This window comes from Scyliorhinus torazame, chromosome 5 (assembly GCF_047496885.1).
Source record: "Scyliorhinus torazame isolate Kashiwa2021f chromosome 5, sScyTor2.1, whole genome shotgun sequence".
Classification (NCBI taxonomy): domain Eukaryota; kingdom Metazoa; phylum Chordata; class Chondrichthyes; order Carcharhiniformes; family Scyliorhinidae; genus Scyliorhinus; species Scyliorhinus torazame.
In genome coordinates this window covers 150858910-150883664 of record NC_092711.1, presented here as the reverse complement: position 1 = coordinate 150883664, position 24755 = coordinate 150858910, and the positions used below count along the sequence as shown (strand labels likewise).

Genomic DNA, 24755 nt, shown 5'->3' with positions numbered 1-24755 from the left:
GGGTGTCAGCGATGGGAATGCCACTGAATGTCAAGGGGTGGTAGTTAGATCCTCTCTTTTCGAAGATGGTCATTGCCTGGCACTTGTGTAGCGCGAATGTAACTTGCCACTTATCAGCCCAAGTCTGGATATTGTCCAGGTCTTACTGAATTTGGACATGGACTGCTTCATTATCTGAGGAGTTGAGAATGGTGCTGAACATTGTGCAGTCATCCACAAACATCACCACTTCTCACCTTATGATGGAAGGGAGATCATTGATGAAGCAGCTGAAGATGGTTGGGCCTAGGATACTGCCCTGAGGAACTCCTGCAGTGATGTCCTGGAGCTGAGATGATTGACCTCCAATCACCACAACCATCTTCCTTTGTGCCAGGTATGACTCCAACCAGTGGAGAGTTATCCCCCGATTCCCATTGACTCCAGTTTAGCTGGGGCTCCTTGATGCCATACTCGGTCAAATGCTGCCTTGATGTCAAGGGGAGTCACTCTCACCTCACTTCTGGCATTCAGCTCTTTCGTCCAAGTTTGAACCAAGGATGTAATGAGGTCAGGAGCTGAGTGACCCTGGCGGAACCCAAACTGAGCTTCCTGGAGCAGGTTATTGCAGAATAAGTGCCACTTAATAGGACCTTTGATGACTCCTTCCATCACTTTGCTGATGATGGAGAGTATTCTGACAGGGAAGTAACTGGCTGGGTTGGATTTGGCCTGTTTACTGACCCCATCAATGCCAGCCATCTCCTGGAGAAACCAGCCCTTTAATTGTGAACATCCTTTTAGCCAGACAAATAAATGTGTCGAGCTGAGAGAGCAAAGGATGTCAATGTCTTTAAGCGAGAGAGAGCGACCTGGGCCAAGCTTTGCAGAGTCCGCACCCTCACTTCCTTTCCCTTCAGTTGCTGCAAGTGACCAATTAAAGGTGAGAATGAGAATAGGGGAAGAAAAGAAAGTGTTTTACTCACAGATGTTGGAGACAGGAGTCTGTGTGCAGCTCAAGCTCATTCAGGGTTCAAGGAACAACAGCTTTGCTCCGCAGAAACCTCCTTTTCCAACTTCCGCATCTGATTAGCGGAGGGGCAGATTCTTTCCGGTCCTCCCAGTCTTTCCATTGGTGAACATCTGAGCGGAAAGGTCAGCGGAAGTGAGCTCTCCTGCACATGCGGAGCTTCCCCTCTCCCTGAGACATGCGCAGTCCCGGGTCAGGGGAGGGGGATATCACCGACGGCCGGAACTGTCAGCCGGTTGCCTGGAAACCGTTTCGAGGATGTGTTGGGGAAGAGAGAACAAAGGGTGGGGACGGGGCTCGCGCGTCCGCGCGCCTGCGTGTGCGCACTAATGCATTGACGTCACCGCGGAGCGGATCGATTCCTATTGGCTGATTTAGAGGATGATCTCCTTTGTGATGTCACAATGTGGAGATTAGACAATGAGTTTCAGACTAAAACTTCCTCCTCTGGGCAACATCTGGGAGCAAATCAATGTCTCCCCCTTTCATAAGTTCATAATGTGGAGATGCCGGCGGTGGACTGGGGTGGGCACAGTAAGAAGTCTTACAACACCAGATTAAAGTCCAACAGTTTTGTTTCGATGTCACTAGCTTTGGAGCGCTGCTCCTTCACCTGAGGAAGGAGCAGAGCTCCGAAAGCTAGTGACATCGAAATAAACCTGTTGGACTTTAACCAGAAGTTCATAAGATATAGGAGCAGAATTAGGCCATTTGGCCCATCGAGTCTGCTCTGCTATTCGGTCATGGCTGATCTCATCCTGGCCTTATCTCCACTGTCCTGAGAGTTCTTCAGAACCATTGAACCCGATTAAAAATCTGTCCAACTCTAAATGTACTCATTGTCCCAGCTCCACTGCACTCTGGGGTAGTGAATTCCACATATTCACAGCCCTTGGGAGAAACAGTTTTTCCTCAACTCTGTTTTGAATAGGGCAGCACTGTGGACCAGTGGTTAGCACTGCTGTCTACGGTGCTGAGGACCTGGGTTCGATCCCGGCCCCGGGTCACTGCCTGTGGAATTTGCACTTTCTCCCCGTGTCAGCGTAGGTTTCACCCCCACAACCCATAGATGTGCAGAGTTGGTGAATTGGTCACACTAAATTGCCCCTTAATTGGAAAAAAAAATAATTGGTTACTCTAAAAAAAAATGTTTTTTAAATTAAAACTGTTTTGAATTTGCTACCGCTTACCGTAAGACTATTACCTCTCGTTCTGGAATGCCCCACAAGAGGCAGCAGCCGCTCCAAGTCTACTTTATCTTTCCATTTCTTTTCTCATCCTGAGGGGTCATTGGTAACTTGCAGCAACTGAAGAGAAAGGAAGTGAATCTAGTCGATATGTTCCACACATTTTGAGTTCAGTAATATAGACATATTTATGTCTGGCAGTCTGCATGGAGATTTTCAGGCCTCTCCAAGATGGGAAGCAGTGAGCAGGGATCTGTCAGTCAGCCTGAATCAGCACCTTTAGAGAATTAGGAGGATGAACATTACAGAGTGAGAATGGAGGGAGAGTGTGTTGGATGGAAACTAGAATTGCCTGTTCTCAATTTCCATTTATAAAATCCTTTTACAGGATATTAGATGAAGATTTGCAGAAAAAAAACGAACGTCACTTCAGGATTTGGAAGAGTCACTTGGTTTTTCAGGACCTGAATATCATCAGGAGAACCATCACTGCAAAAGATACTTCTGGGGTTAAGGATTGCCAGTCAGGCAAAGGAACAGAATGGAAGTAAACACAGGAACGAAGAATCACATTGGGCTGGTTCCAGGAGAATTGAGTGACAACTTCTGTGACGTAACCATGGAGTGTGATTTTTGATTGTCTTAAAAGTAAAAGAGCAACATTCTATTTATAGTTTAAGGGATACGTTCCCTATAAAAATAGTGTTAAGGCATTGTTGCTTCTAGTTTGTTGCAGTAAAAATCATAAAACATGATGTTTTTGCGCAGGCGCAATGCTATTGTTCGTCTGGAGGAGAGTCCTTTGTCCCGCGGAAGCAAAGTTAGTGTCAGGCGGTGGGAGGGAGGATCCACAAACCCTTCACAATCATTGTCAGCTCCCTAATTTGCAGCTGCGGGGCTTCACCCTCCTAGGAACAGGCCCAGGTTACAGGTCACCATCCTGCTTCAGCGATTGGAGGATGGTTCACATCAGAGGATGGGGGAGGGGGGAGACAATAAATAAGAGCTTACACTTTGCACTCAAATCAATGACGACTCTGATCTCTGGAAAGGAAGGAAGCCCTGGGAGGTGGGCGGGGAGGATTCACAAACACCTGCTGGAGGCCCCAAACCCCCAAGAAGAACACACAGATCCTGATTTTGCAGCTCCCGGGGCTTGTTTGCTTCAGCTGCGGCTGTCTTGTTGAAACAACAGAGTGAGCGGAGCATCAGGGTACCAGTGACCAGGAGAGAAAATTACCCATTTATTCTCACTCTACACAGAGGGACTTGAGAACTGAACCCAGCCAGAGTGGAGGGAGTGGGTAAACTGTAAGGAAAGGAATTTTGAAGGTGGTTTGAAAGGTTTGGCAGACTGACAAACTCTCATGGTGAAAATTAAAGGTAAGCCTGCACGGGTCTGCGTGAAGAGGTGGGCGGTGTTGGGTGGGCTGCTGACAGAAATGTGAGGCCAGGGAGGGGGTGGTTGGCTGCCAGAAGGGTTGGAACAGAGTTCTACATAGGTCCAGTTGACGAGTCAGACACCCAAGCAGCAAATCTCAGTGGATTCAAATATGGCCCATAAAATGTGGGCTGGTTTGTCACCCTGGGGTTTGGATTCCAGCATAGGGAGGAGGGAGAATGGATGTGATGAGGATTTACTGTTTCGCAGAAAGAAGTGCAGAAAGCCTGTTCCATACAAACGAAAATTGTCTCTCCTTCATTTTTATTCGGTGTTGACAATGATGATGTTTAGAAACTCTTTTTATGGGAAATTTGAAATCTACAGGTGTGAAATCGTCCAACCTGGAGAGACACAAGGACATCCACACCACAGACAAACCATGGAAATGTGGGGCCTGTGGGAAGGCATTCATATCTCCATCCCAACTGGAAACTCATCTGCATAGTCACTCAGGGGAGAGACCTTTCACCTGCTCCATGTGTGGGAAACAATTTAATCGATTGTTCAACCTTCGCACACACCAGCGAATTCACACTGGAGAGCGGTCATTCATCTGCTCTGTGTGTATGAAGGGATTCAGCAGTTCATCACACCTACTGAAACACAAACGTGGTCACACTGGGGAAAGACCGTTCATGTGCTTCAAGTGTGGGAAGAGATTTACTAATTCACCTGACCTTCTAACACACCAGCGAGTTCACACCGGGGAGAGGCCTTTCAACTGCCCCATGTGTGGGAAGAGATTCACGCAGTCACAAAACCTAATGAGACACAGGCGAGTTCACAAATAACCTCTGGAAGTAGATTCAGCTGAACGGATGATATCAGTGTCAGTGACAAAGAAATCAATGAGCTCCTTGCACTTGTTTGAAGTCAGGAAAGAGATTTAAGAAGATATTCATGAAGAACAGAATCTGGGTTGTCTTTGCTTCCAGGAACAATCCAGAAATAGTGATCAATTTAGGCAGAGGAGAGCAGGGCCAGGTAGAGCTGGATGTGTTGCTGCTGCCTCTGGTAATCAACAGTTCAACCAGTTGATAAGACTGCGCCAAGTGAAAAGGGAATTGGTAAGAGTGAGAAAATGAGCAGCAAATTATCTTCAGGTTTACAGATGATAAAAGTTGGGAAGTTGGTCAGGAGTATGTTGCAATCATCAAGTTTAAAGATAACAGTTGCATAGATGTTGGTTTCAGAGCAGACACACTGAGGTGAGGGCAATATTATTGAGCTGGATATAAACAGTCTTAGTGATGGTGCAAATATGTAGTCAAAAGCTCATCTGGTCAAATATGACATTGAAATCTGCATTAGTCGCACACAGTGCGCGTACCACCTACAAGATGCACTGCAGCAACTCATCAAGGCTCTTTAGACAGTACTTTTCAACCCTTGACCACCTCATACGACAAGCACAGCAGACACAGGAGAACACCATCACCTGCAGGTTCCCCTCCAAGCCACACAACATCCTGACTTGGAACTATGTCACTGTTCCTTCACTGTTGTTGGGTGAAAATCCTGGAACTCCCACCCTGGCTATGCTGTGACTCAACCTACAGATCATGTATTACAGCGGTTTGAGAAGACAACTCACTACCATCTTCTCAAGGGCAATTTGGAGTGGGCAATGATTTCTCCCAGCAATATCCACGCCCTGTGAAAGGATAAAATAAACACAGTTTCCAGGGAGGTGGATGGTGACTAGAGAATGGAGTTTGTAGCAGGGCCATAAGACAATGGCTTCACTATTTATTTTTTAAAATAAATTTCGAGTTCCCAATTATTATTTTCCAATTTAGCGTGGCCAATCCACCCACGCTGCACATCTTTGGGTTGTGGGGATGACACCCACGCAGACACTGGGAGAATGTGCAAACTCAATGACTTCACTATTTCCGATGTTTAATTGGAGGAAATGTCTGTTCACCCAATTCTGGATGTCAGACAAGTCAGGACGATGTGTGAATTGGAGGTGGTGGTTTTCATATACACCTCTTACTTTGGGGAAGTTGGGGGTTTGAGATTCTGTCAAAGTTATTGTTCAAGTTAGACCATAAGACCATAAGACATAGGAGCAGAAGTAAGGCCATTCAGCCCATCGAGTCCACTCCACCATTCAACCATGTCTGAAGTTGTAGTTGTATAAAATCTGTCTCTTTCACCTCTTGTCTCTCCACTTCTATTTGTCCCCTTCTGCTCCCAAAGTGTCCAGAGTCTAGTGTCAGCCCACTGACCCAGGGTGACCGGCCGCCACCTTGGTAGAAACAAAGTAGAAACTTGGTAGAAGTGGCGCACATGTGGCCATTTTGGTGAAGGAACAGGAAGTGGAGGCTTCAGGGTCCCAGTGACCAGAAGAAAAATCATTCTGAACCCTGGACCAGCTCTACCCTCCCATCCAATAATTTTAATATTCAAACATAGTTTTCAGTTGATATTTTTGAAATACTCTCGTACTGCCCACTGCAAAACCTTCATTGAACTACCTGTATCACAATGGCAGTTGAGCAAAACTCAGTGAGTTCCAGGATCTGCCTGAAAAGGCAGCGATACGATTCACTAATTAATTTTAAAAGAGAGGTGGATAGTTACCTGAGGATGAGAAGGTGCAAGGCGAGGGACATGAAACTGGACTGAGGGACTGAACAAGTCCGTTCTTTCTAAAAGTCAGCACAGGAAAGATGGGCTGAACAACCCCCATCGCCCCCTCTTGTGCAATGCATCTCTACGATTCTCGGAACCTGAATGGAAGCAAAATAAAATCCGAAATCGTTATTGGTCATTTTACTAAATGTAAAGAGTACACTGTCCATCAAGAGCTACTTAAGAGCAGAATAAACAGGAGCAGTTGGAGGACATAGAGCCTGCTCCACTTTTTCTCCTTGTCGCCATTTTCCTTCTTTCCCCCGTATCCAATAATCTGTTGAATTCAGTCTTGAATATACTCAGCGACTGAGCATCCACAGCCTTCAAGGTGTCGAATTCCAATTGACAAACTTGAATGAAGAGACGCCTCATCTTATTCACATATCGCCATTGACATCTCAAGATGTTTTACCGGAGGATAGGGAGACAGTGGTTCCTACAAATAGTTGTTTGTGGTTCATTGCAGTTCCTTGACAAGGTATTGGCTGTATTGTGAGTGTTGTGAAGGCTGAGCTGACTTTTCTGGTAGGCCTGCTTTCCAGAGATGATCAGACAAGAGTAATGCTGCTGGGCTCAACGCATTTTCATCAACAATGATTCAGCCTCTGCAGGAAATTGAGAAAAGAGGCAGCATTGCTCTGCAGCCACACAGGATAGTACTGGTTAGATTCAATGTCTTTATCCAGAGGGTGTGGAACTTGCTGCCACAGGGACTGGTTGAGGAAAACAGCATGAATGCACTTAGCAAGTTGCAGACACAAGAGAGAAAGGAATAGAAATACCTGCTGACAGAGAGAAGTGATAGGCTCATGGGGAATATATACACTGACACTGGGTACAATGACCTGTTTTTGTGCTGTCTATTGAGTTTCATTCTACTTTGATTATTTTTACAGGGTATGGAATGGAAAGACTTACAGGCAGCAAACTCAAGGTTTGAGAGCCTTTTAATTTCTCAGGATATGAATATCATCGACCCCTGAATGTGGAAGGAGAAATGTTTGTCTTCTATGTGAAAGGAGAAATGTTTGCACAGAGTGCTGAATTTGGTGCATTTTGAGTGCTATAGTAAGAGTTTGGTGACCGAGGGAGTATAAGGCTTCATTTTTATCTAAAGTTTAGTCTTTCTTTTATTTAGTTAATTAACTTAAAAGTTGCTGTTTGGTTTTGAAGAAGGTGAATTTTCAATCAGCTTTAAACAAGCTTCTACTTCTAGGCACTTGCAGCTGGAGCTTGTTAATTAGTTAATTGGATTAGGCCAGTTTTCAGAGGCTAGATTCACAGTATAAAAGTGATCCCCTACAGTGCAGACTTTGTTTGCACTGAGTGCTGAATTTGGTGCATTTGAGTGCTATAGTAAGAGTTTGGTGACCGAGGGAGTGCTGAATTTGGTGCATTTGAGTGCTATAGTAAGAGTTTGGTGACCGAGGGAGTGCTGAATTTGGTGCATTTGAGTGCTATAGTAAGAGTTTGGTGACCGAGGGAGTGCTGAATTTGGTGCATTTGAGTGCTATAGTAAGAGTTTGGTGACTGAGGGAGTTAGGTGAGGAGGGAGTAAGGTGCTCCTTTCATTTTGTTTCCGACATTTCCGCAAAGAGTGAGAAGAGAGCCAGGAGTTTACAGAAAGTGTAGCTGACTGGGAGCAGAGTCGGAGGGCGAAGATCTAGTTAGTCCACAGGGCGGCTATATTCTGTCAGGTAAGAGGGGATGGAGGCTAGGCCAGTTGCATGCTCCTCCTGTAGGATGTGGGTGGTGAGGGATACCACCGGTGTCCCCGCTGACTATACCTGTGGGAAGTGCACCCAACTTCAGCTCCTCAAAGACCGTGTTAGGGAACTGGAGCTGAAGCTGGATGAACTTCGGATCATCCGGGAGGCAGAGGGGGTGATAGAGAAGAGTTACAGGGAAGTAACCACACCCAATGTACAGGACAAGAATAGTTGGGTTACAGTCAGGGGGAAAAAAACAAACAGGCAGACAGTGCAGGGATCCCTCGTGGCCGTTCCCCTTCAAAACAAGTATATCGTTTTGGATACTGTTGGGGGGGATGACCTACCGGGGGAAGGCCCTAGCGGCCAGGTCTCTGGCACTGAGTCTGGCTCTGGAGCTCAGAAGGGAAGGGGGGAGAATAGAAAAGCAATAGTTGTCGGAGATTCAATGGTTAGGGGAATAAATAGGAGATTCTGTGGTCGCGAGCGAGACTCCCGGAAGGTATGTTGCCTCCCGTGTGCCAGGGTCAGGGATGTCTCGGATCGTGTCTTCAGGATCCTAAAGGGGGAGGGGGAGCAGCCAGAAGTCGTGGTGCACATTGGTACCAAAGACATAGGTAGGAAAAGGGGTGTGGAGGTAATAAACAAGTTTAGAGAGTTAGGCTGGAAGTTAAAAGCCAGGACAGACAGAGTTGTCATCTCTGGTTTGTTGCCGGTGCCACGTGATAGCGAGGCTAGGAATAGGGAGAGAATGCAGTTGAACACGTGGCTGCAGGAATGGTGTAGGAGGGAGGGCTTCAGGTATTTGGATAATTGGAGCGCATTCTGGGGAAGGTGGGACCTGTACAAGCAGGACGGGTTGCATCTGAACCAGAGGGGCACCAATATCCTGGGAGGGAGGTTTTCTAGTACTCTTCAGGAGGGTTTAAACTAATTTGGCAGGGGAATGGGAACTGGATTTGTAGTCCAGCAACTAAGGTAGCCGATATTCAGGACGCCAAAGTGTGTAATGAGACAGTGGGGAAGGGAACACTGACAAAGGAGAGTACTTGCAGGCACGGAGATGGGTTGAAGTGTGTATACTTCAACACAAGAAGCATCAGGAATAAGGTGGGGGAACTTAAGGCATGGATCGGTACTTGGGACTACGATGTGGTGGCCATCACGGAAACTTGGATAGAAGAGGGGCAGAAATGGTTGTTGGAGGTCCCTGGTTATAGATGTTTCAATAAGATTAGGGAGGGTGGTAAAAGAGGTGGGGGGGGGGGGTGGCATTGTTAATTAGAGATAGTATAACCACCGGGGCAGCAACGTAGCATGGTGGTTAGCACAATTGCTTCACAGCTCCAGGGTCCCAGGTTCGATTCCGGCTTGGGTCACTGTCTGTGCGGAGTCTGCACATCCTCCCCGTGTGTGCGTGGGTTTCCTCCGGGTGCTCCGGTTTCCTCCCACAGTCCAAAGATGTGCAGGTTAGGTGAATTGGCCATGATAAATTGCTGTTAGTGTCCAAAATTGCCCTTAGTGTTGGGTGGGGTTGCTGGGTTATGGGGATAAGGTGGAGGTGTGGACCTTGGGTAGGGTGCTCTTTCCAAGAGCCGGTGCAGACTCGATGGGCCGAATGGCCTCCTTCTGCACTGTAAATTCTATGATAACAGCTGCAGAAAGGCAGTTCGAGGAGTATCACCCTAATGAGGTAGTATGGGTTGAAGTCAGAAATAGGAAAGGAGCAGTCACCTTGTTAGGAGTTTTCTATAGGCCCCCCAATAGTAGCAGAGATGTGGAGGAACAGATTGGGAAACAGATTTTGGAAAGGTGCAGAAGTCACAGGGTAGTAGTCATGGGTGACTTTAACTTCCCAAATATTGAGTGGAAACTCTTTAGATCAAATAATTTGGATGGGGTGGTGTTTGTGCAGTGTGTCCAGGAAGCTTTTCTAACACAGTATGTAGATTGTCCGACCAGAGGAGGGGCAATATTGGATTTAGTACTTGGTAATGAACCAGGGCAAGTGATAGATTTGTTAGTGGGGGAGCATTTTGGAGATAGTGACCACAATTCTGTGACTTTCACTTTAGTAATGGAGAGAGATAGGTGCGTGCAACAGGGCAAGGTTTACAATTGGGGGAAGGGTAAATACGATGCTGTCAAACAAGAACTGAAGTGCATAAGTTGGGAACATGGGCTGTCAGGGAAGCAGACAATTGAAATGTGGAACTTGTTCAAGGAACAGGTACTACGTGTCCTTGATATGTATGTCCCTGTCAGGCAGGGAAGAGATGGTTGAGTGAGGGAACCATGGTTGACAAGAGAGGTTGAATGTCTTGTTAAGAGGAAAAAGGAGACTTCTGTACGGCTGAGGAAACAAGTTTCAGACAGGGCATTGGAGGGATACAAGATCGCCAGGAGGGAACTGAAGAAAGGGATTAGGAGAGCTAAGAGAAGGCATGAACAATCTTTGGCGGGTAGGATCAAGGAAAACCCCAAGGCCTTTTACACATATGTGAGAAATATGAGAATGACTAGAGCGAGGGTAGGTCCGATCAAGGACAGTAGCGGGAGATTGTGTATTGAGTCTGAAGAGATAGGAGAGGTCTTGAACGAGTACTTTTCTTCTGTATTTACAAATGAGAGGGGCCATATTGTTGGAGAGGACAGTGTGAAACAGACTGGTAAGCTCGAGGAAATACTTGTTAGGAAGGGAGATGTGTTGGGCATTTTGAAAAACTTGAGGATAGACAAGTCCCCTGGGCCTGACGGGATATATCCAAGGATTCTATGGGAAGCAAGAGATGAAATTGCAGAGCCGTTGGCAATGATCTTTTCGTCCTCACTGTCAACAGGGGTGGTACCAGGGGATTAGAGAGTGGCGAATGTCGTGCCCCTGTTCAAAAAAGGGACTAGGGATAACCCTGGGAATTACAGGCCAGTTAGTCGTACTTCGGCGGTAGGCAAAGTAATGGAAAGGGTACTGAAGGATAGGATTTCTGAGCATCTGGAAAGACACTGCTTGATTAGGGATAGTCAGCACGGATTTGTGAGGGGTAGGTCTTGCCTTACAAATCTTATTGAATTCTTTGAGGAGGTGACCAAGCATGTAGATGAAGGTAAAGCAGTGGATGTAGTGTGCATGGATTTTAGTAAGGCATTTGATAAGGTTCCCCATGGTAGGCTTCTACAGAAAGTAAGGAGGCATGGGATAGTGGGAAATTTGGCCAGTTGGATAACGAACTGGCTAATCGATAGACGTCAGAGAGTGGTGGTGGATGGCAAATATCCAGCCTGGATCCCAGTTACCAGTGGCGTACCTCAGGGATACGTTCTGGGTCCTCTGCTGTTTGTGATTTTCATTAATGACTTGGATGAGGGAGTTGAAGGGTGGGTCAGTAAATTTGCAGACGATACGAAGATTGGTGGAGTTGTGGATAGTAAGGAGGGCTGTTGTCGGCTGCAACGAGACATAGATAGGATGCAGAGCTGGGCTGAGAAGTGGCAGATGAAGTTTAACCCTGAAAAGTGTGAGGTTGTCCATTTTGGAAGGACAAATATGAATGCGGAATACAGGGTTAACGGTAGAGTTCTTGGCAACGTGGAGGAGCAGAGAGATCTTGGGGTCTATGTTCATACATCTTTGAAAGTTGCCACTCAAGTGGATAGAGCTGTGAAGAAGGCCTATGGTGTGCTCGCGTTCATTAACAGAGGGATTGAATTTAAGAGCCGTGAGATGATGATGCAGCTGTACAAAACTTTGGTAAGGCCACATTTGGAGTACTGTGTACAGTTCTGGTCACCTCATTTTAGGAAGGATGTGGAAGCTTTGGAAAAGGTGCAAAGAAGATTTACCAGGATGTTACCTGGAATGGAGAGTAGGTCTTACGAGGAAAGGTTGAGGGTGCTAGGCCTTTTCTCATTAGAACGGAGAAGGATGAGAGGCGACTTGATAGAGGTTTATAAGATGATCAGGGGAATAGATAGAGTAGACAGTCAGAGACTTTTTCCCCGGGTGGAACAAACCATTACAAGGGGACATAAATTTAAGGTGAAAGGTGGAAGATATAGGAGGGATATCAGAGGAAGGTTCTTTACCCAGAGAGTAGTGGGGGCATGGAATGCACTGCCTGTGGTAGTTGAGTCGGAAACATTAGGGACCTTCAAGCAGCTATTGGATAGGTACATGGATTACGGTAAAATGATATAGTGTAGATTTATTTGTTCTTAAGGGCAGCACGGTAGCATTGTGGATAGCACAATTGCTTCACAGCTCCAGGGTCCCAGGTTCGATTCCGGCTTGGGTCACTGTCTGTGCGGAGTCTGCACGTCCTCCCCGTGTCTGCGTGGGTTTCCTCCGGGTGCTCCGGTTTCCCCCCACAGTCCAAAGATGTGCAGGGTAGGTGGATTGGCCATGGTAAATTGCCCTTAGTGTCCAAAATTGCCCTTGGTGTTGGGTGGAGGTGTTGAGTTTGGGTAGGGTGCTCTTTCCAAGAGCCAGTGCAGACTCAGGGGGCCGAATAGCCTCCTTCTGCACTGTAAATTCAATGATAATCTATGATTAATCTAGGACAACGGTTCGGCACAACATCGTGGGCTGAAGGGCCTGTTCTGTGCTGTATTTTCTATGTTCTATCTGTGGGAAGGTCAGTGTGACTGGAAAAAGCAACGAGACACATACATATGCAAGTGAATGTATTCCAGTGAGCTGACTGTGAAAAGAGCCTTAACCAGTTACACAGCCTGAAAAAACATCACATCATTCACAGCAGAGAGAAACTGTACACGATGTTCTGTGTGTGAATGAGGCTCCAATCTGGAGAGACACAAGGTCATCGGCACCATGGAGAAACCGTGGAAATGTGGAGACTGTGGGAAGGGGTTCAAATCTCCATCCCTGCTGGAAGCTCATCAACGCAGTCACACTGGGGAGAGACCATTCACCTGCTGCCTGTGTGGAAAGGGATTTACTCAGTCAGCACACCTTATGAAACATCAACTTGTGCACAGTAGTACGAGATCTTTTAAATGTTCTGACTGTGAGAAGAGCTTCAAAAGTGAAATGGATCTGCTGAGACACCAGCGAGTTCACACCGGAAAGAGGCCATTCACCTGTTCCGAGTGTGGTAAGGGATTCACTCAGTCAGCCAACCTGCTCACACACCAGCAGGTTCACACTGGAGAGAGGCTGTTCCCTTGCTCCGTGTGTGGGGAAAGATTTAATCATTTATCTAACCTGCAGAGACACCAGACAGTTCACACTGGAGAGAGGTTGTTCACCTGCTCTGAGTGTGGGAAGAGATTCCTTCACTTATGGAACCTTGCTACACATCAACTTGTTCACAGTGATCAGAAACCTTTTAAATGTTCTGACTGTGAGAAGAGCTATAAAACTACATCTGATCTGCTGAAACACCAACACACTCACACTGGGGAGAGGCCGTTCATCTGCTGTGTGTGTGGAAGAGATTCACTTGGTCATCCCACATGCTGAGACACCAGAGACTTCACGAGTGACTGCAGGGGTTGGATTCTGCTGTTATTGCTGCTGTTAATCACATCCAGGACTGAACCATGTTCATTCTGACAGCTGGAGTTTGTTTCTGCTGATAATAATCCCTGTAACCAGTGGAGTTTAATATTTTGATATTTGTCAAATAAATTAATGTTTCAGACACACATTTTGTTGGGTCCTTAATTTCTCCAGGATAAGAGGCAACTAATTTGTGTCCTGTCACAGATTGCTCCATTTTTTGGACTTTTCTCCTTTCTAACTCTAGATTATTTCAATTCTCATACCTTATTACTTCTTTGGGTTTGAGGGTGAGACCCACACAGACACAAAATACTGTGTTTTCTGTATTGGACAATTACATTAAAATCTGGAACACGTGTAGATATGGATTGGTGTCTCCATATCATGTGTATAAAGTATTGATGTTCTCTAGTTATGCTCTTCCCCACAGTCTCTCCATATCCTCTCTCACAAGACCTTCCATTATTTTAAAGATTTCTATTAGGTTATCCCCACCGCCTTCATTTCTAAGGAGAGATGAGACCCAGCCTGTCAATCCTTTCCTGATATTTTATATGTACCGACACATTTCTGGTTTCACCATTATAAATCTTCTTTGCACCCTCTTCAGTGCCTCGGTATCATTTTATAATATCGTGACCGGAACAACATGCAGTGATCGGTGAGATACTTGATCCAAGAGTCACAGATAACCCAAAAAATGGGACCAAGCTAATATGCGATTTTACGCTGGTTTATTAAGAAACAACAGTTTAAAAATGATGCATAATGGACACACTAAACATCATACAGCCTGAGAATGATTTCCCAGTCCCAGAGGACAGACGGATGATGCAGAATGAGTACTGGTCTCCATGACTAGTGGCTGCAGTCTACTCTGGATGGTTCACTGCTGTGAGCCAGTGTGGGTGTTGTGTGAAGCCAGTCTGGACCTTTTTAGAAATCTCTTCCTGTTTTAACCTTTACACAGACAAATGGTTTGCGGATGGATCCTGACATCCAATCATATCAGGATTAGAAATGTCAATTTAAGAGCCTGTGTTAGAGACCAGTCCTGGGCAGAAAGAACAGGTCTGTCCTGTGTTTGTCACCCAGCAAGCTGCTGTGGAAGATTTCTTCACAGGCGAGAAAGGAAGTGAGCTATTCCTATAATATTCAATAAATGCTTTCATATTTTATCATTTATTTCTTACAAATCTTCCCGTCTTGAGAAGTGAATATCCTTATTGACTTCTCTCAACTGATTTCTGATCAACCCACCTATTTCTACACTACAAGCTTGTTTTCATAATTTCTTGATTACGTCGATAACACATTTCGACAACATACTAAAACTGCTAAAATTATCAGAATCAGCAACACAAATGCTTGAGCTGCCGCCAAGAATAAAAGTAAAAACCTTTCCAGTAAAATGTGATAACTGTTCACTTAGATTCATCTTTCCCAGCTGCAGAGCATCTCACACCATTCCAAATTATTGGCATGTTGAAAATACATCAGCTTCAAACAGAAGTTCATGCACGGACTTTAAAGATTCTCCAGCTCTCTGTTCACCTACCTCCAGCTTGTGGATATTTTCTAAATCCAGATTCTAGATCCTTTTTCACTTTAATTTCACACCCTCTGACAGATACAAGTGTGTATAATTAGATTCTGATTGTTTTAAAGTCTATTTTCCAGTGGAATATGTGTCAATATCATAATGATTTAAAATGTTGTCTCATTTTACTGACCACATTAATCACTCGATGTTGTTCTGTTATCGAATAGCTGAGTATGTCTGGGACCCACTCTTCAGTGCAGCTTCCAGCTTCACCATGCATTTCCACATCAGCACACCCACACTGGTATCCCAGTATCAGGCTCCATGTGCCACACACGTCACTCTTGGACTTTCAGGTGATCTTACCAAAACATCTGGCGCGTGGGCCGGGGGTGGGGGGGGGGGGATCTCTGTCGGAGGATCTGTACTTCTCTCTCCCTGCATGGCTCCAATGCCTCAGTCAATGGCCAATCAATTCAGTTTATCTTTTAAAGTTCAGAGGCAGGGACACATTTATCTCCAAGAGAAAGTTATCAATCTATTTGTCTGATCTACACTGATTTTCACTAGAATGTACATCGATATAACATTGATCTATTCTATTGAGCTCTCCCCGGGGTGAGTTATTCCAATTTCCATTGGGTAATGTGATTTTCTCGATCTTATTCTGAGTGGGCCATCCTATTAATTATTATTCAGTTTCATTCAGGAGTCCTGGAGAAACTTTACTGTCCAATAGTATTGCATTCACACAATATTGTCTTTGTATATCAGAGACACAAATATTTGAAATCAGTTTGGAGATAACTCCCATATCTCCCGTTCTCAAACACCCTGTTTTGAAAGATAAGAAATGGGATAAAGCCAAATCTTTAAAAGGCAAATTATCACCCTGCTGTCAGTGGAAAGGGTTAACTTCTCGGTTTGTTTGCAAACATTCCCAACTCTGCCAATTGTGCTGACTTTAGGTGACTTTCCTTTTCAGATCAAAGATGAACCAAACACCATTTTAAACTTTGTTTTCCAATTCTTTTGGGAAGGGGGTTTCAGCTTTGCCCAATTGTAACTTTTTCCCCCCATTCTCCTTGAGGCACCTTTCCAAATCACAGGAATAAACCTGAAGAAAAATAAAGCAAGAACATTAGCTTTCACAGGTAAGCTTCAACCTTCTTAAAGAGGGTGAAGCCTCCCACAGTTTGTGAGTTCTGAAACATTACTCCAAGATCCAAGGACTAAGCATACAAATTGGCCAGGAGAAACAACAAACCTGAGGATTGGGAGCAGGTTAGAATTCAGCAAAGGAGGACCAAGAGATTGATTAAGAAGGGGAAAATAGCATACGAGGGGAAGCTTGCGTGGAACATAAAAAACTGACTGCAAAAGTTTCTATCGATACATGAAGAGAAAGAGATTGGTGAAGACAAATGGCTGAGCAACTCAATACATACTTTGGTTCTGTTTTCTCAAAGGACGACACAAATAACATACCAGAAATGTTGGGGAATGCAGGGTTCAGAGAGGGGAGGAACTGAAGGAAATCAGAGTACAGAAATGGTGTTGGGGAAATTGATGAGATTGAAGGTCGATAAATCTCCGGGGCCTGCTAATCTACATACCAGACTACTTAAGGAAGTGACTCAAGGAATAGTGGATGTATTGGTGGTCATCTTCCAAGATTGTATAGACTCTGGAACAGTTCCTACAGATCAGAGGGAGGCTAATGTAACCTCACTATTTAAAAAGGGAGGTAGAAAGAAAATGCAAGTATAGATTAATCGACGTGATTACGGCAGTGGGGAAAAGTCTAAAGTCCATAATCAAAGATTTTATTGTGGAGTACTTAGAAAACAGTGGCAGAATTAGTCAGAGTCAACATGGATTTATGAAAGAACAAAGAGAAGGACAGCACAGGAACAGGCCCTTCGGCCCTCCAAGCCTGCGTCGACCATGCTGCTCGACTAAACTAAAATCTTCTACACTTCCAGGGTCCGTATCCCTCTATTCCCATCCTATCCATGTATTTGTCAAGATGCCCCTTAAATGTCACTATCGTCCCTGCTTCCATCACCTCCTCCGGTAGCGAGTTCCAGGCAGCCACTACTCTCTATGTAAAAAGCTTGCCTCGTACATCTCCTCTAAACCTTGCCCCTCGCGCCTTAAACCTATGCCCCCTAGTAATTGACCCCTTCATTCTGACCATCCACTCTCTATGCCCCTCATAATTTTGAAGATCTCTATCAGGTTGCCCCTCAACCTCCGTCGTTCCAATGAGAACAAACCAAGTTTATTCAACCTCTCCTCATAGCTTATGCCCTCCATACCAGGCAACATCCTGGTAAATCCCATCTGCACCCTCTCTAAAGCCTCCACATCCGTCTGGTAGTGTGGCGACCAGAATTGAACACTATACTCCAAGTGTGGCCTAACTAAGGTTCTATACAGCTGCAACATGACTTGCCAATTTTTACACTCAATGCCCCGGCCAATGAAGGCAAGCATGCCATCTGCCTTCTTGACTAGCTTCTCCACCTGTGTTGCCCCTTGCAGTGACCTGTGGACCTGTACACCTAGATCTTGCTGACTGTCAATACTCTTGAGCGTTCTACCATTCACTGTATATTCCCTACCTGTATTAGATCTTCCAAAATGCATTACCTCACATTTGTCCCGATTAAACGCTATCTGCCATCTCTCCGCCCAAGTCTCCAAACGATCTAAATCATGCTGTATCCTCTGACAGCCCTCATCGCTATCCGCAATTCCACCAATCTTTGTGTCGTCCGCAAACTTACTAATCAGACCAGTTACATTTTTCTTCAAATCATTTATATAGACTACAAACAGCAAAGGTCCCAGCACTGGTCCCTGCGGAACACCACGAGTCCACAGCCCTCCAATCAGAAAGGTACCCTTCCATTGCTACTCTCTGCCTTCTATGACCTAGCCAGTTCTGTATCCATCTTGCCAGCTCACCCCTGATCCCATGTGACTTCATCTTTTGTACCAGTCTACCATGAGGGACCTTGTCAAAGGCCTTACTGAAGTCCATATCGACAACATCCACTGCCCTACCTGCATCAACCATCTTTGTGACCTCGAAAAACTCTATCAAGTTAGTGAGACACGACCTCCCCTTCACAAAACCGTGCTGCCTCTCGCTAATATGTCCACTTGCTTCCAAATGGGAGTCGATCCTGCCTCGAAGAATTCTCTCCAGTAATTTCCCTACCACTGACGTAAGGCCCACCAGCCTGTAGTCTCCTGGATTATCCTTGCTACCCTTCTTAAACAAAGGAACAACATTGGCTATTCTCCAGTCCTCCGGGACATCACCTGAAGACAGTGAGGATCCAAAGATTTCTGTTAAGGCCTCTGCAATTTCCTCCCTTGCCTCCTTCAGTATTCTGGGATAGATCCCGTCAGGTCCTGGGGACTTATCCAGCTTAATATTTTTCAAGACGCCCAACAACTCGTCTTTTTGAACTCAATGTGACCCAGGTTATCTATACACCCTTCTTCAGACTCAACATCCACCAATTCCTTCTCTTTGGTGAATACTGATGCAAAGTATTCATTTAGTACCTTGCCCATTTCCTCTGGCTCCACGCATAGATTCCCTTGCCTGTCTTTCAGTGGGCCAACCCTTTCCCTGGCTACCCTCTTGCTTTTTATGTACGTGTAAAAAGCCTTGGGATTTTCCTTAACCCTATTTGCCAATGACTTTTCGTGACCCCTTTTAGCCCTTCTGATGCCTTGCTTAAGTACCTTCGTACTTTCTTTATAGTCTAGACAGGCTTCATCTGTTCCCAGCCTTCTAGTCCTGACAAATGCCTCCTTTTTCTTTTTGACGAGACCGACGATATCTTTCGTTATCCAAGGTTCCCGAAATTTTCCATATTTATCCTTCTTCCGCACAGGATCATGCCGGTCCTGAATTCCTTTCAACTGACATTTGAAAGCCTCCCACATGTCAGATGTTGATTTACCCTCAACATCCGCCCCCAATCTAGGTTCTTCAGTTCCCGCCTAATATTGTTAGAATTAGCCTTCCCCCAATTTAGCACATTCAACCGAGGTCCGCTCTTATCCTTGTCCACCAGCACTTTGTAGATTTAGATCCCACCCTGATCCCCTTGCAGCCACGTCTCTGTGATGTCCACAACATTGTACCGGCCAATTTCAATGTGCGCAACAAGCTCATTGATCTTATTCCGTATCTTGCGATCATTAAGGTACAATACCCTCAGTCCTGCATTGACCACCTCCCTTCTCACACTTGTCACCTTTTTTATTCTGCCTGAGGGTGATGTCCTATTATTTTTGTTCTCTATTTCCTCTTCAGTTATGACAACTTCTAAGCTAACGTTCTGGTCCCCACCCCCTGCCATATTAGTTTAAATCCTCCCGAGTGATACAAGCAAACCTCCCAGCCAGGATATTGGTGCCCCTCGAGTTTAGGTGCAACCCGTCCTTCTTGTACAGGTTGCACCTGCCTCCGAAGAGATCCCTCTGGCCCAGAAATCTGAAACCCTCCCTCCTACACCACTGGTTTAGCCACGTGTTTAGCTGCACTATCCTCCTATTTCTAGCCTCACTGGCACATGGCACAGGGAGTAATCCCGAGATTACAACCCGAGAGGTCCTGCTTCTTAGCTTACTGCCTAACTCCCTGAACTCCTTCTGAAGGACCTCATCCCTTTTCCTGCCTATGTCATTCGTACCTATGTATACTACGACGTCTGGCTGTTCACCCTCCCCCTTCAGGATGTCCTGTGTTCGTTCAGACACATCTTTGACCCTGGCACCAGGGAGGCAATACACCATCCCGGGAAAGGGAAATCATGCTTGACAAATCTATTGCAATTCTTCAAGGATGTAACTGATGAGTAGTTGATGAGGGGAAGCCAGTGGATGTGGTTTATTTGGACTTTCAGAATGCTTTCAACAAAGTTCCACATCAGAAAGTTAAACTGCATGGGTTTAGGATTGTATATTGAGATGGACAGAAAACTGGTTGGCAGGCAGGAAATAAAGAGTAGGAATAAACAAGTATTTTTCCGAATAGTAGTGACCAGTGGGGTACCGCTAGGATCGGTACCAGCACCTCAGCTATTCACTATATCCATGATTTAGATGAGGGAATAAATGTAATATCCCAAAATTTGCAGATGGCACAAAACTATGTGGTAGGATGAGCTGTGAAGAGGATGCCGAGATGCTTCAGTGCTATTTGGACAAGCTGAGTGGAAAAATGCATGGCAGATGTAGTACAATGTGGATAAATATGAGGTTATCCAGTTTGGTAGCAAAAACAGGACGGCAGATTATTATCTGAATAATTATAAATTAAGAGAGGGGAATGTGCAATGAGACCTGGGTGCCTTCGCACACCAGTCACTGAAGGTAAGCATTCAGGTACAGCAGGTGCTGAAGAAGAAAAATGGTATGCTGGCCTTATTAACAGGAGGATTTGAGTACAGGAGCAGGGACGTCTTGTTGCAATTATACAGGGCCTTGGTGAGGCCACACCTGGGATATTGTCTGCAGATTTGGTCTCCTTATCTGAGGAAGGGTGTTCTTGCTATAGAGAGAGTGCAGTGAAGGTTTACCAGACTGATTCCTCGGATGGTGGGACTGACGTATGAGGAGAGATTCAGCCAGTTAGGATTATGTTCGCTGGAGTTCAGAAGAATGAGAGGGATCTTATGGAAACCTATAAAATTCTAACAGGACTAGACGGTAAATGCGGGAAGGATTCCCGATGGTGAGGGAGTCCAGCACCATGCGTCATAGTCGAAGGATATGGGGTAGACCACTTAGGACAGAAATTAGGAGAAATTTCTTCACCCAGAGAGTGGTCAGCCTGGGGAATTCACTACCACAGAACGAGTTGAGGACAAAACATTGTCTGCTTTCAAGAAGCAGTTAGATACAGCTCTTCGGACAAAAGGGATCAAAGGATGTGGAAGGAAAGCGGGGAACAGGTTACTGAGTTGGGTGATCAGCCATGATCGTAATGAATGATGGCGCAAGCTCAAAGGGCCGAATGGCCTCCTCCTGCTTCTATTTTCTATGTTTCTATGTGAGGGTAAAGTTTGTCTTGAGGGAATCAAACATTTTGGCGCCGTTTCCAATTGTACAATGAAATTGTGATTCACACTGAAAGGTTCACTTTCACTCAGTAATGATAATGTTTCACTTTTCTCAGCATAGACATTTTAGATTAAATACCAATTGTTCACTTCTCTTGTAGCTGGTGTGTGGAGATCATGTTCACTGCAGACCTGTCAGCAGAGAAACCGCACTGTGCTTCTGGATACATTCAATCTGCAAGTAGATGGATCTTTTAGACATGACCCTAGTGAAGGTCCTCCCAGTGATGCTAAGGAGTGAGATGTCCCTGTAGTTGTTGGACTCTCCTCTGTCACTGCTGATTTTATATATTGTGATGATTTTGCATCACACGTATGGAATGGTTCCTGTCACCCATCAGAGACGTCGGAGGTCATGAAGGTGTGACAGCCGATGGGACTTTCCGTGTGTAAGCAGATCAGCTGGAATTCCATCCTTGCCGGGTGCCTTTCTGAATGACCTTTTGAAGTTCAAGTGGTGAGGGTTCCTTGTCCAACTCAACCATGACAGGAGCTGCAATAGAGACAATCAGAGTCTGGGAGAGGTCCAGCTCACAGTCGTGATCAACCCAGCAGAACATCTGTTTACTTCTGTTGGTAAGAACTTCACCAGCTGCCAATTTCAGCCGGGCAACTTTGGTGATGGTCGGATAAAGATCCCTCTTGATCCCATCAGACATAGATTTCCATTGTCACAGGCAGCTTGGAATTATTGACAGATTCTGGTCCAATGTTTATTTGCACAGGATCTCCGTGATATTTACACAACTGTCTTGGCTACTTTCAAGTAATGCAGTGTCCAAGCTGTTGGGTTTATGTTGCACATCAGGTCGACTTTGCTTTTTGCTTCAATGACAAGACGTCATCTCGGCTGAGTGAGTCTGAACCGGTCTTTGTTGTGGGTTTCACCTTTACCAAATGTTGCTGTTGCTGTGTCAGAAATGATTCAACTCAGCGACTTACAAACTTCATCAGTATCAATGTTGATGTTCAGGTTTTTAAACGTTTTTTAAAGTACATGTATAATATTTCACAGTTTGTTTCGCTTCCTTCACAATTTAATATCATAATGGACAGAACACTGAAGAAGTCAGTAAGAATTGTCAGCAAGGATTAATCTGCAGTTTCTAATTGGAGATGTTAATCAGTGGAACCTTTTAGACACTGATTTGCATCAAAGATCAAGTTAGGATTGAAGTGCAAGTTCAGAATTTTACTGTACATGTGTTCATGTTGAGAGTTCTTGAATTAAGGAGAAAAATCACAAATGGGGCTTTTAAAAAGGGACATTGTAGTCCCAAAAATCATTGACATCTTCAGGATATTAAACTGCAGCCAGTTATAGGGATTGTTAACATCAGCAGAATCAAACCAGATATTGTCAGACTATCAATCCTGGATGTGATTAGCAGCAGCAAAACAGCAGATTCCAATCCTTGGTCATTTGTGAACTCGCTGGTGTCTCAGCAGGTGTTGTGACTGAGTGAATCCCGCTCCACACAAGGAGCAGGAGAACTGTCTCCCCCCGGTGTGATCCCACTGATGTGTCAGCAATTGGGATGCCCAAAGAAATCCCATCCCACACACGGAGCAGGTGAACGGCTTCTCCCCAGTGTGAGTGTGTTGGTGCTCACTGAGGTCAGTTGACTGGCTGAAACTCTCTCCACAGGTGATGCACCTGAATGGTTCCTCGTTTGTGTGCATTTGGTGGTGTGTCTGGAGGGTGAATACCTGAGTGAATCCCTTCCCACACACAAAGCAAATGAATGGTTTCTGACCCGTGTGAATTCGCTGGTGTTCAGTGAGGATGGATAAAGACTTGAATTTCTCTTCACAGGTTGTGCAGCTGAATGGTTTCTTCTCAGCGTGAACTCGCTGGTGTAAGCGAAGGGCAGATGATTGAGTGAACCTCCTCTCACACACAGAACAGTTGAACGGCCTTTCCCCAGTGTGAACGCGTCGATGGATTTCCAGCCGGGGTGAAGAATTGAATCCTTCACCACAGTCCTCACATTTCCACGGTTTCTCCATGGTGCCAGTTTCCTCATATCTCTCCAGTTTGGACAGTCCGTTGAAGCTTTGTCCACACACACAGAACACCTGTATGGTTTCTCCCTGCTGCGAATCGTGTGATTTTTTTTACAGGATGTTTCACTGGTTGAAGCTCTTTGTACAGTCAATGAACCGGAACACTCTCATTCCATTGTGTGTCCTGATACTTTTCCAGTCACAATGATGTTTGAAATGGTGTCACACAGGCAGAACACACAAACATTTCTCCTTCCAAATTCAATGACTAATGATATTCTGGCCGTGGCGACTCGGTGACTCTGTCAGGTCATGCTGTGATGTTCAGTTTGAGCTTCCTGTCTGTAAATCCACCCATTCTAGTGCCCTGGAAAAGAAGTTTACAAAACGTTATACAGAGAGAAATCCTGAACATACAACATATTTTCCTCATTTGTACCTGCAAAACAGTAAATCCTACTCCCATACACTCTCTTGCTCCCTGGGCTGAATGCAAATCCCAGGGTGACTAATAGTCCCATATTTTACAGAAATGTATCGGAGTCCACTGTCCCAGTCTGCATGCTGCCTGGATGCTGGCTGTCCTACAAATTGGATCTTTGTCACTGCACAGAACCATGTTCCTTACCGCTTCTATGTTCCAACAGCTCTGGCAAACACCACCCTTAATTTTCACCATGAGAGTTGGTCAGCCCGTCAAACCCAGCACAGCACCTTCACAATTATTTTCCTTACAGTTTACCTCCTGCCTCCACTCTGGCTGGGTTCAGTTCTCAAGCCTCTTTGCAAAGTGAGAATAAAATCAATTAATCACTCATTTTCTGTCCTGGTCACTGGGACCCTGATGCCGGCTCACTTGGGCACACAAATAGTAAACAAGCCCCGGGAGCTGCAAACTCGGGACCTGCAGGTTCCTATTGGGGGTTTGGGGCCTCCAGCGGGTGTTTGTGAATCCTCCCCGCCCACCTCCCAGCGTTTCCTTCCTTTCCAGAGATCAGAATCCTCATTGATTTGAGTCCAAAGTGTCAGCTCTTATTTACTGTCCCCCTCCTCTGGTGTGAACCATCCTCCAGTCGCTGAAGTAGGAGGGTTAACCTGGGCCTGTTCCCGGCAGCTGCAAACCAGGGAGCTGACAATGATTCTGAAGGGTTTGCGGATCCTCCCACTCACCGCCTGACGCTGACTCCGCTTCTCCGGGACAAAGGAGTCCCTTCCCGAGGCCTACATTGGAATTGCGCATGCTCCAAACTCCGTTCCCGCGCCTGCGCACTGGTGTCCAACTATAGCAGCCGCATTGCGCATGCTCTGCATCACAATGCCAGGTTGATTGACAGCAGCTCTAGACCAATACGAAGAGGGAACAAACCTGGCTGCCTGAACGGGAGCGGCTGATCCACCAACCAATCAGAGTGAATGAGGGGCGGGCCTGAGCTCGGATCTTCCTCATTGGTTGAAACTCTGCAGCATTTTGAAAGCTAATTTGTCTCAAACTCCAGGAGAAAACTGCACCTTTCTGTTTGTGGCTTTAAACAGATGAGAC

The 24755-nt window shown here is 45.6% G+C and overlaps 2 long non-coding RNA genes across 2 annotated transcripts; one reads left to right on the top strand and one right to left on the bottom strand.

Annotated features, from left to right (window-relative positions):
- Nucleotides 1-1161: 1161 nt before the first annotated feature.
- Nucleotides 1162-2951, top strand: LOC140422102 (uncharacterized). Its single transcript, XR_011947248.1, has 2 exons — nucleotides 1162-1293; nucleotides 2585-2951. It is a non-coding gene; the product is annotated as an uncharacterized lncRNA (long non-coding RNA).
- Nucleotides 2952-14230: 11279 nt separating this feature from the next.
- Nucleotides 14231-24375, bottom strand: LOC140422104 (uncharacterized). Its single transcript, XR_011947250.1, has 2 exons — nucleotides 23844-24375; nucleotides 14231-23582 (listed from the first exon to the last, which is right to left on the bottom strand). It is a non-coding gene; the product is annotated as an uncharacterized lncRNA (long non-coding RNA).
- Between the last annotated feature and the right edge of the window lie 380 nt (nucleotides 24376-24755).